Source organism: Monopterus albus, unplaced genomic scaffold, assembly GCF_001952655.1.
Source record: "Monopterus albus unplaced genomic scaffold, M_albus_1.0 scaffold2.1, whole genome shotgun sequence".
In the NCBI taxonomy this organism is placed as follows: Eukaryota; Metazoa; Chordata; class Actinopteri; order Synbranchiformes; family Synbranchidae; genus Monopterus; species Monopterus albus.
This window is the reverse complement of record NW_018127882.1, coordinates 6,387,263-6,401,820: the sequence shown is the minus strand read 5'-3', so window position 1 is coordinate 6,401,820 and position 14,558 is coordinate 6,387,263. Positions and strand designations below refer to the sequence as shown.

General features: G+C 39.0%; 1 protein-coding gene across 3 annotated transcripts in view; it reads right to left on the bottom strand.

Annotated features, from left to right (window-relative positions):
* Positions 1-14,558, bottom strand: part of macrod1 (mono-ADP ribosylhydrolase 1) — a 110,958-nt gene that overhangs the window by 85,682 nt on the left and 10,718 nt on the right. The window lies entirely within an intron of this gene.

Below are 14,558 nucleotides of genomic sequence, written 5' to 3'. Positions count from 1 at the left end.
AAGAGGGGTGGTGTTTTGAGGATGGAGATGCTGAGAGAGGTGTGCTGGCTTAAGGAAAGGAGCAAGAACAGGAAAGGAAAGAAAAACATAAGATGAGGGGGTGTGACAAATGCAGTGACAGGAGGTAAAAAAGCAGCCAAAAGGAAACGAAGACGAGGGATCGTGAAGGGTGCAGGCAGGGTAGACAAGAGGGTTGACAACTGTAAAAACGTGACATCCTCATCCAAAAAGCAGCTCAAGTTTTACCCACAGTGTATCCACTACTGCGCTCTGCAGATACCTGAGAGATAACAGACTACACACTTCCTTCAAAGGCAGTTGCCTGTGATGACTGCAACTCAAAGACTCAATATACAATACTTTTTGGTAGTTACCTTCCTCATTATGTATCATGTAGCTTCCTTAATCTCATTTACATGCCATATATCATAATTTCAGAAATGTTAGTAGGACAAAAAGAGAAGCACTGCAAGACAATCTAAGAAAAACCTAGAAAAGTATAATGATCGCGAAGACAAAAAATATTCCTGCATGTACCCACTTTCTATTGTGGTCTGGTCTTATTATTAAATTACTTGTGAAAATGAACAGACAGAACCCTAATCATACATCTTTTAATAGTAACCCATTATCTTCCAGCAGCTGGTTAAAATTATTTTAATGAAAAATCATTTTTGGTGGAAGTCAGAACTATCCTGGCCCAATTACTTTTTGCTAAAATGCGCTCATTAAAATAAGTTGTAACTGTTATTGGTAAATGATGGGAAAGTTCATAATACAAGAGGGTATTAGTGGTCAACATGGGTAAATTTATCTGTCACAGTATATGTAATTTTATATTGTGAAATGTTATATACAGTATATTGGGATATATTGAATGGAAAATTGATTATAGATCCAATTACCAGACAGGAATGCAATGCTTTTGGATAATCCAGTAAATTAAACACCTGACAAATTACAGTCCAACACATTGATGCAAAATCATACGAAACTCCACTGTCACTGTAAAGTAGTTGTGCTTATTTATTTGTAACACAATGGCCTAATAAAATGAGAGAACAGTAAAATATATGACGGTTCACAAATTTGAGGAGGTGCTTCCCAATCGGCAGTATTTGCTTTTATTAGTCTTATGTGATAGTAAAGAGAATTTTTTTGCCTGTTATTTGGATGAAATTTAAAGGCACTACTCTTGGCAGGAAACTATGAGGTTTTTCACAAATTTCTGTCACTTTATAGACCTAAAGATTCTTCTAGAAATAAAAAGGAAATTGGCAGATTAATCAATACTGTAAACACTCGATTGTTGCAGCCCCACCCTACAAGATGGCACTGTAAGTTGAAGCCAAATTAAATGTAAAACTTAAGGTAAACCAACTGAAATTTCAGCACTGATCTGATGCATTCTGGGAGATAAAGTACATTAGTTGACTCAGGTTGTCCAGTTTTAAAGGCCTTAGCATAGCAGAGACCCAGTTCTGTTAACAGGGACCACAGCCTGACCGCTTCACTGTGCAGTTCAACACAAACACTCACACCAACCAGGCAGCGCCACCTTTCTGACTGCCTCCCACTGACCACCACTAATACATGTTAAAAGAGGAGGAACTTCAATGAAAAAGCTAACAAACAGCCAGAGATTAAAAGAGGAAGAGGAGAGGGTAGAGCAAGACAAATAAAGAGTGAGGCTGTAGCGGGGAGGATGGGGAAGAGTGATTTAGATAGAGCCTGTAAGTGTTGAAACCCATTCTTATTTTGAGTAGCTCTCTTTCTCTTTTCCAGCCTGTCTTACTGTACACCAGTAATAATGAAAGAGCTCCGGTGTGGGTTTTTTTGTTTTTCATGTCTGCATTTGTTTATTTCTATTTTTTAAGAGCACTGAAGCTTCCTTTTATTCTGTGTAGAAATCCTTTTCCTTTAAAAATGTCACCCTCAGATGTGATAATGAAAACACTCATGTATAAACATAAAAATGGGTGCAAAACGCTGTTCCTTTTATTGGTCGTCTTTTTTTCTACACAGATGAATAAAGACTTCTAAAAGGAAAAGCAGTTTCATGAGTTGTCTGTGTGCCTGCGTGTGTGTGGGAGGGGCTTCATTAAATCAGAAACAAAGGCTGGAGATATCAAATAATGCACTGGGATGTGTTAAAAAAATAAAAATCAATGGGAGGCTCAGATTATTAATATGATTTATGATGAGCTGGAGCAGCCCTCATTAAATCACACACTAGATGAATACATCAGCTGCTACATGCTCCGATTCAATTTGGGAGAATCTGCCAGCCTAAAGTAGACGCGCATGGTTTTATCTTGAGAAGTTTGTGTGTTAGTGTGTGGTGGTATGTTCTACTTAGTGGCATGAGAAATGCGTGCATGTGTGTGTGCATTTGTAAGGATACGTTTATGCTGCATGTTCCTGTATTTGGGTGAAGACACGCCTCTCATTCTAAGTGAGTGCTAATGCTTGTGTAAGCATGGATCAATATAACGAACGAGGGAGTATATAAATGTCCGTCTTGGAGTAACTGCTTGTGATGGTTTGGCGAAGGAGGAAGTCAAAGAAATATACTGCATGGACTGTAGGCAGAAGTGGTTTGTTGTACCAAGTGCACTGCCTTTATCTGAGAGCCAATTTCATATGAATATTTATTGAAAGGATCCATGATTATCTATGTGTGTCTGTGCCAACGCATTCTGTAAATGTGATGCAGCTGTATCTCCACGTCCACGCTCTTAACAACAATGCCCTGAGTTCTCATCAGTCATTATGGAGACCTTTCACTGTTGCAGTCCATTATCTAGCATCTAGCCCTCCAGCTTAGTTATTATAACTCACATTACACCCGGCATAAGGATGTATACTCAACAACACATCTGTTAAGTCTGAAATGTATGTTGTAACAAATGGATCAGAGTGGATTTTTCAGATATGGCTCCACTAATATGCTAAATCTACTAATTCCCTCTGTCATCTATTTAAAAAAATTAAATATTTTTGGAGAAAGAGGTGCACTTAAATTAACAACTAAAACATGTTGAAGACATCAAACACCTTGGGCATAAAAGCACCACAATGGTGTCTTCAGTTTCAGTGCCTTGCCATTTAATTCAATGCACTGTTGAGTTCTACTTCTTTAATTTGTTTCTTTAACAAATGAGCTCAACTCACTGATGTGCAATAAAATTGTCCGCCACATTACAAACTCCATGCTCAGTAGTTTCTTCAGCACAGTGCTGTTAAGAATGAGGTAAAACTGCATCACACAGTAAAGTGTCTTCCGGTGTTTGCATGCATTAAAAGATTCTTTAGCAAAAGGTCAATGTATTCCTCTAAATGCATTAATTTGAAGAAATGTATGTGCATGTATACGCATAATCAATGGAATATATTTCGACACAACCGTGTTTTTGACATGGTTTGCCTGGATACAAATGGTCCTACAAATTTCAGGAATCATTCACTGAAGGCAAGATTTAAAAATAATAAATAAATAAAAACGACAGGACTGCAGGACTGATCACAAGCTCATGTTTCTTTTCAGAAGCAGACTGAACTCACAGCAGTCAAGGGCATAGAGGAGAAAGACAGAGGCAATATACAGACATGGGAGCCCAGGGATTGACTCAGATGGTATACTATAGATAAGAATCACCACACGTACATGCAGTAAAAGAGGTTCAAACAAACACAAACACAGCACTGCTCAACTTGAAACATTACACAAATATGTATGGCTTTACTAACTGCTAACCCAAGTCAAACTCAAGAAAAACATGAATTCTAAATTATTTTTAAAAGTCATTGCTGTTGGACCCACACCTGCACATCTGTGAGGGACAGGATACAGGTGGTCTCAAAGGAGCGACTGGCACACAGGCCGTCAGCAAGAAGCTAGTGAAATACCTCAAAGGTGTGAAGTGATCCAACAACAACACAGCATTAAGCCATGGTGATCCATGTAGCAAGGGATGGAAAAGACATCACTGGGATAAACAAGAGAGAGAGCAAACAAAAAAAGAGCCTCAAGGGGACTAGAACAACAACAACAGTAGGAGTTCGGGCTGTCCATCAGAGAGTGGGCATAACCACACTTGCACATACAAGCCTTGTGTGCTTTATCTTTTAATTTAGTTTAAGTATGAGCCTGTAAACCACTGGCTTTTTGTTAACCTGAAAAAGAGCATCTGAAATTGAAGAGAATTAAAAGCATTTATAAGGGTCTTTCCTTCATTATCTGTCCCAGACTGACATTAAGTGAATAATTGATGGATTTCTTTTCTTCATTTGATAAACCCATCAGGTATTCAGTTTCATCTTCTGCCCACATGAACAAACTGTGCAGAGAAACAACTCTGGCTGAGGAGCGCTTCAGGCGATGGGCTTCTGCTAGATGTGGTCTTCCAGAGCTCTCAGACTGCTCTCATGCTCGGCTTACTGCCCACCTCTCCAGGGCTGCGCTCTGCACTGCACAAAGACCTCAGCACTTGTAGTTATGGCAACTTGTGATTTCTCTGGAGTATTGACTCTCAGCCGTTCTTCAGCAGCAGCAGACACAATGCAGCCAAAAAAATAATTCCAGGAGCACACTAAATTATTCATTTCTTAGTTGAAAATGCCACAGAGTGGATCATACCAGAGGTTGAGTACACACACACACTGTGCTGCCGGACATTTCATTCATTTAAGGTAACAGCCTGGCTCAAGGCTGAAAACAGAAATGAGAAAATGTAACAACTATTTAACAAAATTATGACCCACAACATTAATCAGAACCCTTACTCTATTCTAATTAAGGAGCACAATGATTTTAGGCGATCCACGGCAGCTTTATTCACATATGCGCATTTCAAACACAGGGGCAATTAAAAGTGTTTTATATTGGCAAAGAAAAGCATTAAACTGACATTAAAGAACAATAAGCAATAAAAAAAATTGAATAAAATCAATTATGACCAAATAAAATGAGATTTTAAAAAATAGGTAAAATGAAATCTACAGCACAGTTACAGGGCAGTAATAAGTTGTAAGGTGTCCCAAATGCAATTAGAGAAATAAAAGTGCAGCAGAGACCAGTAAATCATAGGCACAGGAGAACAGCACTGTTTTTAATTTAGATCTGGAGGTAAGGCACAGGGCATGAGACCATCAGGAGGTTGGTTCCATCTGTGTGCACCATTGAAGCTAAAATCAGCTTCACCCTGTTTTCCTCTGAGCTGCGGTGCTACCAGCAGACTGCTTCTTATAAATCTTAGAGCCCTGCTGGGTTTGTGTTCTTCAAGGAGATCAGAAATCTATGATGGCCCCATGGTAACCGTGTGATTTATAAACTAGCAGCATCACTTTAAAATCCACTCTGTAACTGGTAGTCAGAATAAAGATTTAAGAACAGGAGTGATGTGCTCGGTTCTCCTGGTTCTTGTTAAAATGCTGGTGGCAGCATTCTGAGTGAGCTGAAATGGTTTACAGTCTTTCATGAAAGACCAGACAAAAGGCCGTAACAGCTGTTACAATACCCCGCTTTAAAGTTTGTGTGGACTGCACTTGCACTGCACTCTCCAATTTATAAGACTGGGATAGCAACAAACAATTAAAGGGGCTTGTGGAATTCTGCATTTTTTTTCCAATGTCAACAACAAATGCGTCGTACTAACAAGTACTGCATTCTCTGTGTAGCGAAAACCTGATATGTCTAATTTCTCTGTAGACCTCCAAGTTATTGAAAACACAATAAATCAGCAGCTCTGGTGGTTTAGACCCCAAATCTCAACGTGCCTGCTAGAGCTGAAACAATTAGTCAATTGATTATTTGATCAACAGACATGTCAACTATTTTGCTAATGATGACAGTTTCCTTAATTTTTCAAGCAAAAACTGCCAAATATTTCTATCTCCAGGTCTTGAAATGTGAGGATTGTATTTGAAATATATAAACACCTTTGCATTTTTCAACAATCTGAATAAGGTGTGTTAGAGTCTACAAACCTATAATTACATTTTTCCCTGTGTTGAACATTTTATAGACAAAACATTAACTAAAAAATAGGCTGAAGTCTCACTGACAATGAAAATGATGGCTAGTTGCAGCCCCAGTCCACTTTGAAAATTGTTTTGTGTATGAAATGTGTTAATGTAAAAAAAGAGGTTAATATAAATAAGAATTATTAAACTCACATATACAAAATACAACACAAACACTCACACCAACCACACCAAATACAAAAAGGCCTCAAAAATTCCTGTACTGATTCTGTCCTAATATTTTACTTATTTTATTATGTTTCCCTATTACAGTAATAAGTATTGTAAGAATGCTACAATTATGAATATCTTCATATATAAATCTATGTTATGCACTCTTACAATAAAGTATATTAAAAGGCCTGTATTATTCAAGTTCTAGTAAACATTTGCTAGTGCACTAAAAGTGTATTAGTCCACAGCTAAAAATAATCTCCATTAAATTTGAGCTTGAGGCAAAGAGAAAACGTGAGAAGCCGGAAATGATCGGCATTTCATTTTTTCTAATAACTCAAAAAAGAAAAACATCAGTCTTATCCTTTAAATGTGTGACTCTAATTGATCACACATAAACATTCATGTCTTTTATGAACTAAACTTAGCATTTGAGCATAATCGTGAGGCAGACTCTTTCATTATACACACACTCACATAATAATGTACAAAGATTTAAGCTACATCACGAAGACACACACCGAGAAGCCATCGCATGCTGCTGATCTTGCAAAAGACGCAGAAAGTAATAAATTGTTTCACTGCTTCACATTACTGTGACTGAGGCAACCTATGATTCGTCAATACATCATAGTGTCCTTGAAATTTTTTATACAAGAAAAACCTGCAGTTTGCTTTCAATTAACTTAATACCGATCAGTCTTCATTTTTAATCACTGGATTAGACCAAAGACATTTACCTGCTCATGAAAATAGAATATCAGAGATTTAGAAAATAAAAAACACTATATGCTAAATAAAATGGCACGAGTCAAACTGATTACCAGTTTAAAGTCTCAGTAGTCTGGGTAACAAGATTACAGAATGACAATAAAATCCATCCGTCCATTATCTACAACGCTTATTCCTGAATAGCCTCACGGGAGGGGCTGGAACCAATCCCAGCTGGCATCGGGTGAGAGGCGGGATCCACCCTGGACAGGTCGCCGGTCTATCACAGGGCTGACATGTAGACAAACAACCCCACACACTCACACTCAACTCCTAGGAGCAATTTAGAGTCACCAGTCAGCCTAAGCTGCATGTCTTTGGACTGTGGGAGGAAGCTGGAATACACGGAGAAAACCCACACAGGTACAGGGAGGACATGCAAACTCCACACAGAAAGGCCCCGGGTCGTCCCGGGCTCGAACCTGGAACCTTCTTGCTGTGAGGTGACAGTGCTAACCACTGTTCCGCCATGACAATAAAATGTACAGTTCATAATGGGCTACAACCAGATGCTCATCCTCTTGACTTACATCATCATTAGAAACTGTCCAGGTTGTTTGAAACAGTCTTGACATCTTAATCTGAGAAAATTCACTGTGTGCAACTCGATGCACTAAATCAGTGCACATCATATACCGAACAAGCTGCTGCATCAACCTGTCTGTCAGTCTGGCTGCCCGTTCCACCCTTGGACACAACAACAGGATAAGTGGATAAATAGCTCCTATAAATAGTCTTGTCATTTCCTAAGCTCTGATAATGCAGCAGGGCCAACAGCATCCGCGGCAGGCACCACTTCACAACAACGACTGACAGATCGCAATTACAAGATGGTAATTGTGTGCAGTATGTGCCATGTGTACTCCATGTACTTTCTGTATGTGATTATGTGACAAAAGCATCGTCTGTGATGAGGACATGTGAGCAGACAAAGAGCGTTCCTTGTATTTGCTGGTGGAAAGGGGAGAAGAGGACTCAGGGTTAGTTTAAAGCCCATTTTGGAGGTTACAGTGATACATCCTTTGTACTTTGTTCACTAAGCTATGATTATAAAGATGAGAGAAAATGAAGGCTTATTGTCAGGCTGCATTATACTTTATTATTCAAATAACACTGCCTGCAATGAGCATAATCTTCCCCCAATTTCTTTTAATTTCCATATCTAATTTTTTCTCATTTTGTTTTGTGTGCTTTAGTTCTAGTCGAAATTACTTGCACAACTGGTTCAGTGAAACAGAGCTGAATTCAAATGTCAAGTCAAATTCTAAATAAAAACCATCAATCATCAAAGGTTGATAAACTCATTAAAAAGCCTTTTTAAGTGAGTGCAGCTGTACTTAGCATTTCTGTTGTCGTTGTTTTCTTTTTGAACTGCTCAAGTAATCGACCCGAGCACTTCAGATACACAGGCAAACTCTTAATGCAAGTCTGAATTTTTGTCTGGCACTAAAACCGATATTTGAAAAAAGGGCACGCAGAGTACTATTACTGTCGTGAAGAATTGGGAGTGCAAATAATTACAGCTATACTACAGCGTGCATTAAGTGAGACAGCAGAGAAAACTAAACTGTGCCCTGCACAAGGAAAGACAAGTTTGGCAGCTGGCTGCATTACAATTATTGTCACACTGTCAAAGCCTCAAAAGACTTGTTTTATACAATACCAGCAGCCCTGGACACATTTAATTAACCATTCTGAATGGCTAATAGCCCGGGTATCCTTCAAACTAAACACTTGTCACATCAGCTGGTAGCACCAGAAGCCCTCTGATTTTAAGATCCTCTCTTTTGTTAAGCTGACTGGCACTAGCTGACATCTCCACTCCAGACCCCTCTCAATTACTCAATTGCCATTCCACGTGTCCAGTCACGGCCTTTTTCATTTTTCTTACTTTTGTTAAGACATGCAAGCATAAGACCTTCTCTGTCTCTCTCCACTGATTGCAGTGCCTTGAGTTTGTTGTGTGCATTTTTGATTTGCGTGGTAATAGTACATGTCCTTTTCAATTCCTATGAACATGTTTATCGCCTCCTAATGTGGATATGTATTCAAGACTGTAATATGATAATTTCATGAGTAATGTTCGGAGTAGTAGTAGTAACAGTTTTTCTCAGGTGGAGTTGAATCCCAGCTGAAGTAAATGTTTCAAAATCCATATGTTTTTATTTCTGAGCATGGTGACCTTGTATAAATAACACAGCTGAACAGTGTTTTCCTGTAGCTGTGAGGTCAGTGTCCCAGGTGTGGTTCAGGAACTGACTGTGTATTGACCTGATGTCACAGTAAATGAGATGCTGGATACATACAAATTGTGGTGAAAAACTCAGTGAAATCCACAGTGCACATTTGCACAACGCACTTTTCGGGCAGAGATCAGACAGGCTGTGGGATGCAGACACAAATAAGATACAGTATGATGGCAGGCCTTTTGCCCATGTCATGTTTTAATGAAGCTTTAATCTCTCAACTGCTTAACAAGCACCAACTTTGATACAGAAAATCCTGAACTTTATCACATCGACAGAGACGGCAGAGCTAACGCCAGTGGCTTCCCAATCAGCGCAGGTATCAACCACCAAACGTCTCTCGGCCTACTGGGAGTCAGAGCTCTGCACAACAAACCAACAGGTTTGAAAGCAGCACTTGCCTTGATGACAGAAGCTCTGATGGGCCAAGTGCTGATGATCAAGCTGTCTCCTTTTCTCTTTTACTCCCTCATTCACTCTATCTCTTTCCATTTCCTACATCAGCCCAATCAGGCTAATGAGGCTTGCACTTCCTCCATCCTTTCCTGCTTGCTAAAGTGGCGATTGATTGGAGGGGTGGGAAAGCTTTTAACAAGGGTGGGGTGGAAGAGAACTAATTAACACAAATGAGCTTTTCTGCAAACTCTTTCGGTTTGGCTTTTCTTTTTCTGTTTATTTACTGACACAGACATCATTAGGGATTAACTCTCCAAGGGTGTGTTAACTTCTCAGTGTCAGGTTGTAAATCAATCTGAAGCTGTAAACTGAGGCCTGTTTGTTTAATGCTAATATCTCGCTCCTCTCAGGCCACAGCCCTGCAAAGACGGCTAAATGGAAAACAGTGAGAAAGGGGAAGGGAGAGGACAAAACTCTGGGGACCAGTAGAGAAGCTTTTCTCCCGTCTTCACACTCAAATTGAGACACAAACTGGACTTTGAAGCATCTTGTTGAAACTCGGGGCACTCAGCCTTGAAAGCTCAAAATTTCCAGTATACAGAAGGAACCGTATTGATTTTGTAAGTAAGAAAACAATGAGATCTCTTGGCATTATTAGGAAAATTTCACACATAACAAATCAGTCACAAAGCTCTGCATGGGCAAGTACATATCCTACATAAGGAAATAGTTTACAGTACAAAAAACATTTGGTCTGATTAGCCACCTCTTCTCATTGCCACAGCTCATTAGCTCTGCTTTTTTGTGATTTAAACTTAAGTTTGAATATAAATAAATTACAGATTTGTATGTTTGTTTACAAAACTTTGTTAGAGCATTTATCAATACCCAGGTCTTCTTAAACTTTTTTTTCCAAACTAATTCATATATTCATTCATATATCGTCATATTGCATTGTTTTACTAATCACGTTAAATTTCTGCAGACGACCTAACCTGTGGAATTCGTATTGACATATTGCTCAGTGTTCATCTTCTTTAGTTAACTTTAAGAAACATCATAAGCAAGCCTTGGTACTTACTCACTTTACAAATTAAAATGTTGATTGTTGGATAAACTGCGATGGATGTGTATGGGGTTCTTCTTGTTTTTTGTTGTTTATGTATGTGTATATGTGCGATGAAGGTTGTTGTTATATCATTATTGAAGTTGTTTTCTATTTAGAGCAATTAAATTGTTTGGTCTTTGTTTTAATGAGATTTAGGAGAGGGGTTTTTTTTTATAAGCTTTTAGCTTCTTATCTCTCCCGCACAAGTTTTTGTAAACTGAATGTATATACAACATGATTGAATATATTGTGTGCAAAAAAAAAAAAAAAAAAAAACTAAACATTACTGTTTCTACCCAAATGACCAGTAAAGTGGTCTTTCTGACAGTTGTACAGTAATTAACTCAGGCAGATCTGGACCAGAAAAACTAGAGCACAGCAGCAGAACTGCCTGAATTCATGCTGCAGCCAATTCACAGCGTCACTGCAGCCCCTAAACTTCAGCCATGGCAAAAACACAAATACAAGAGGACAGACAGGACATAACATCGTGACTTCAGTGCTGTGATGAAAACTATTAGATACAAGAGTCAAGATTCAAGCTAGGAAAAGCTGAGGGTCAGCAGCATGCGTGTGGGCAAAACTGCAAAAACTAGCAGAAATCTACAGCGGGACATAAAACAAAGTGTCAGTCACAGAAACAGTTGACAAGCTACTTTTAAATCTGAAGTGGTAGGGCTCACATCAACTAAAGCCCTAAAGATATGAAACACGACTACAGCTTTTCATTTCCTTTATCATCAAAAATGAGCCACTCTCAGAGTAATTTCCTATTCATTTCATATATTTTTTTAAATCATTCAGAGGATTTACTTAAAACCCTCTAAAAAAACATTGAGAGAAATTACTATAGCTTGAATACGAGCTCTCTCCAGAAGCATTATTACCACCACACAGGGACCGTAGTGAATGTAGACAGCATGTCTCCTCTGTGACAAGCTACTCTAATAACATTTAAGATTCAAATTTAATTTAGTGTCAAGTTAATAACGAAACTTTTATAATATATAGTCCTGTCTTTACTTTCAGAAGAAACACACATACTAAAGGACATTTGTGATGAGGCTGTGGTCATTTATACATTTAATCCAGTAACTTAAAGGTCCTCACATGCGTTTGTCTCTTCTGTGTGTGGCTGTGAATCAAATCGAACTCTTAAATCTATCCTAAAGTATTTACAAGCTTCAAAATGTTGGATTCCACCAAATTTGTGACATATACAGGTATATAGACAAGTAATCAATTAACTGACTCTGAATTATTATTCAGTCAACCAAAATTAAATCTGAAAAATTAATCAATCATGTATGTAATTTGTCAAGCACAAATGCCAGGCTTTGAAATGTGAAGGCTTTCTGCATGTCTTTGACAAGTAAACTGAATATCATTGGGTTTTGAACTGCTGTTTGGATAAAACAATCGGACATCTGTCATGGTGTTTAGCAGTTTAGCAGTTCCTAATACGTTTCATTAGTTTGCCCATTGCCCGTTTTCCTCTTATTAGACTCTGGCGTTTCCTCACGTTTCCCATCGTTCCTCAGCTACCTGATATTTACCTACCCTTCATTGCCCTAATCAGTTCACTCTATTTAAGGTCATAAGGGAATTTATTGGGCTGTTACCTACGTGCCCAGCCATCCTGTGATCCACCTGCCTGCTTGTTATGGTCATCTCCCTGCCTTTTTTGGAGCTTGTCTGACTCATGTTTTGTTTGTGTGCTTTAACTACTTAAGTACTGTATGTAAGTACTTGGGCATTTTCATTTCATGGTGCTTTCTACTTTTACTCCACTGTTCCTTTCCACACACACAAAAGAAAAACGTAATACAGCAAAATGCACACTGCGCCATTAATGTCAAAAACAAATATTGTACTTTTTTTTTTTTTTTTTACTCCAATACATGTATTCGACAGTTGGAGTTGCTTTAATGGTCATAAAGCAGTTCAATTCTGCTTCCTCTGAAAAAAACTTTTAAATGCTGGCTAAAAATGAATGAATCAACAATAATAAACCAGTAATACTGCAGCCCTACTACAGGATACTGAAAACAATGTCAATTTGAGAACAGTCTAATACTAAAATAACTGTTCCTTTCCACACACACAAAAGAAAAACGTAATACAGCAAAATGCACACGGCGCCATAAATAATACTCTTTAGGCATTGGTGTAAACAGTATTCTTTGTGGTACACCACCACATCTATATGGCCTCGTGTTCGGCCCTGCTTATCACTACCCTGTTTAAAGCAGGCCTCACTAATTAAAATCCATAATGATCAAATTTCCTCAGACAGATTTTCTCTGTGTGTTCTTTAATTAGCTTCTGAAAGATAAATCCTCTTTCTACTGAAAATACAAAACAGGTTAACGTCTCCATTTGTCACAGTCTGCTCGATGCACGCCACAGTGAGTTTGCCCTGGTTTTGGAGCTGCTGGAGTGGAGGTGGTCATGGCAGAGCAAAGTTTTGATAGTACATCATATTCACTCTGAAACTGAAGCGGCAGCAGCAGCGCCAGCTCGCCTCTGTGAGTGCTTGCGGGTACGGACACTTGACAGGCATATTGTTAGAAGGTGTCCATTAGCGCTGCTTCACAAAACATAAAGTCAGTGCAGTGGGGATACTGCTATAGGAACTAGAGCTCAGGAAGTACAGTTGCTATGGCAGGGAGAACCAGTGCAGCTCATGAGGGATCTACAATCTTTTCTGCTTCATAATAGCAGCATAAAAACTGATTTTACATTTTGAGTAAACAATCCATCTTTAGCCAATTTATTTTTTTTACAAAAGTAGAAAGGTCAGCTGAGAGGAAGAAGATTTTAATTTTATCTTATTTTAATTTAAGCACCCTTTAAGCAATAAAACACACACGCATAAACACACTCGGGTCAATTTCAGAGTATCTGTTTGGAGGCTTTCTTAGATCACACACATATTTGTCTGCAATAGCAAACTTGGTATGACATTTTGCATCTTGTAATATGAGCCTATCCTAAGAGGAGCTGACAAGAGCTCTAGGGTAGATGTATGGTAACTGCAGTACAGAGAGAGATAGAGAGCACACACTGTGGGGCCTAAGGGACCTCAGGCAGCGTGCGCACTCTCTGTTCTGGGCTTTCCATCACCTCCTCAGAGTAGATACTGTGGTATTCAAAGCAGATCTGTGAAAAAAGTCTCTTAATCCTTGGCCTGATGCTGGAAAATCCCTTATAAAGTGGTTAAGCATGCGAAGATTCCCTCCGTAGGTCCCCTATTACTGCAGTCCAAAGAGGAAAATGCAGTGCAGGTGAAATCTGGGAAATAATTTTTGTTTCTCTGATACAATTTAAAACAAGTCAGGCCTGACAATCTCCCATAAGCGCTCAAGCAGCGTAGTGAAAGCAGGGATGTCTGCCAGGCTGATTTTGGCGCTACGCACGGCACTAAGCCCATTGACAAAGCCAGCTAAGAATCAGTGAAGCCTTGGAGAAGGAGTGTAACACTGTGCCACTGTAGAGTAATGCTCTTGTAAGGTGATCTACCTGCAGAGCCAAGAGTTCACCTATTTTATCCTCTTAAAATCACTAAACAAGATCACTGAGCACATCCCTCTCACCTTTCTCCTCCAGCTGTTCTAGTCAATGACCTGCTGCCTGAGTCCACTCATCCATGGCTTCCCGACATCTGAGTCCCTTCATCCTTTATATCCCCAGACCCCACTACCTTTCCCACTACAGCTGTCGGCCATCACCAACCACAGATTTCTCTAGAATCAATAAAAAAAAAAAAATGCTGGGTTGAATTTATATTGCACCTGAATAAAGCATCCAAGTTCAAAAAACACAGATGTTCAGTTACT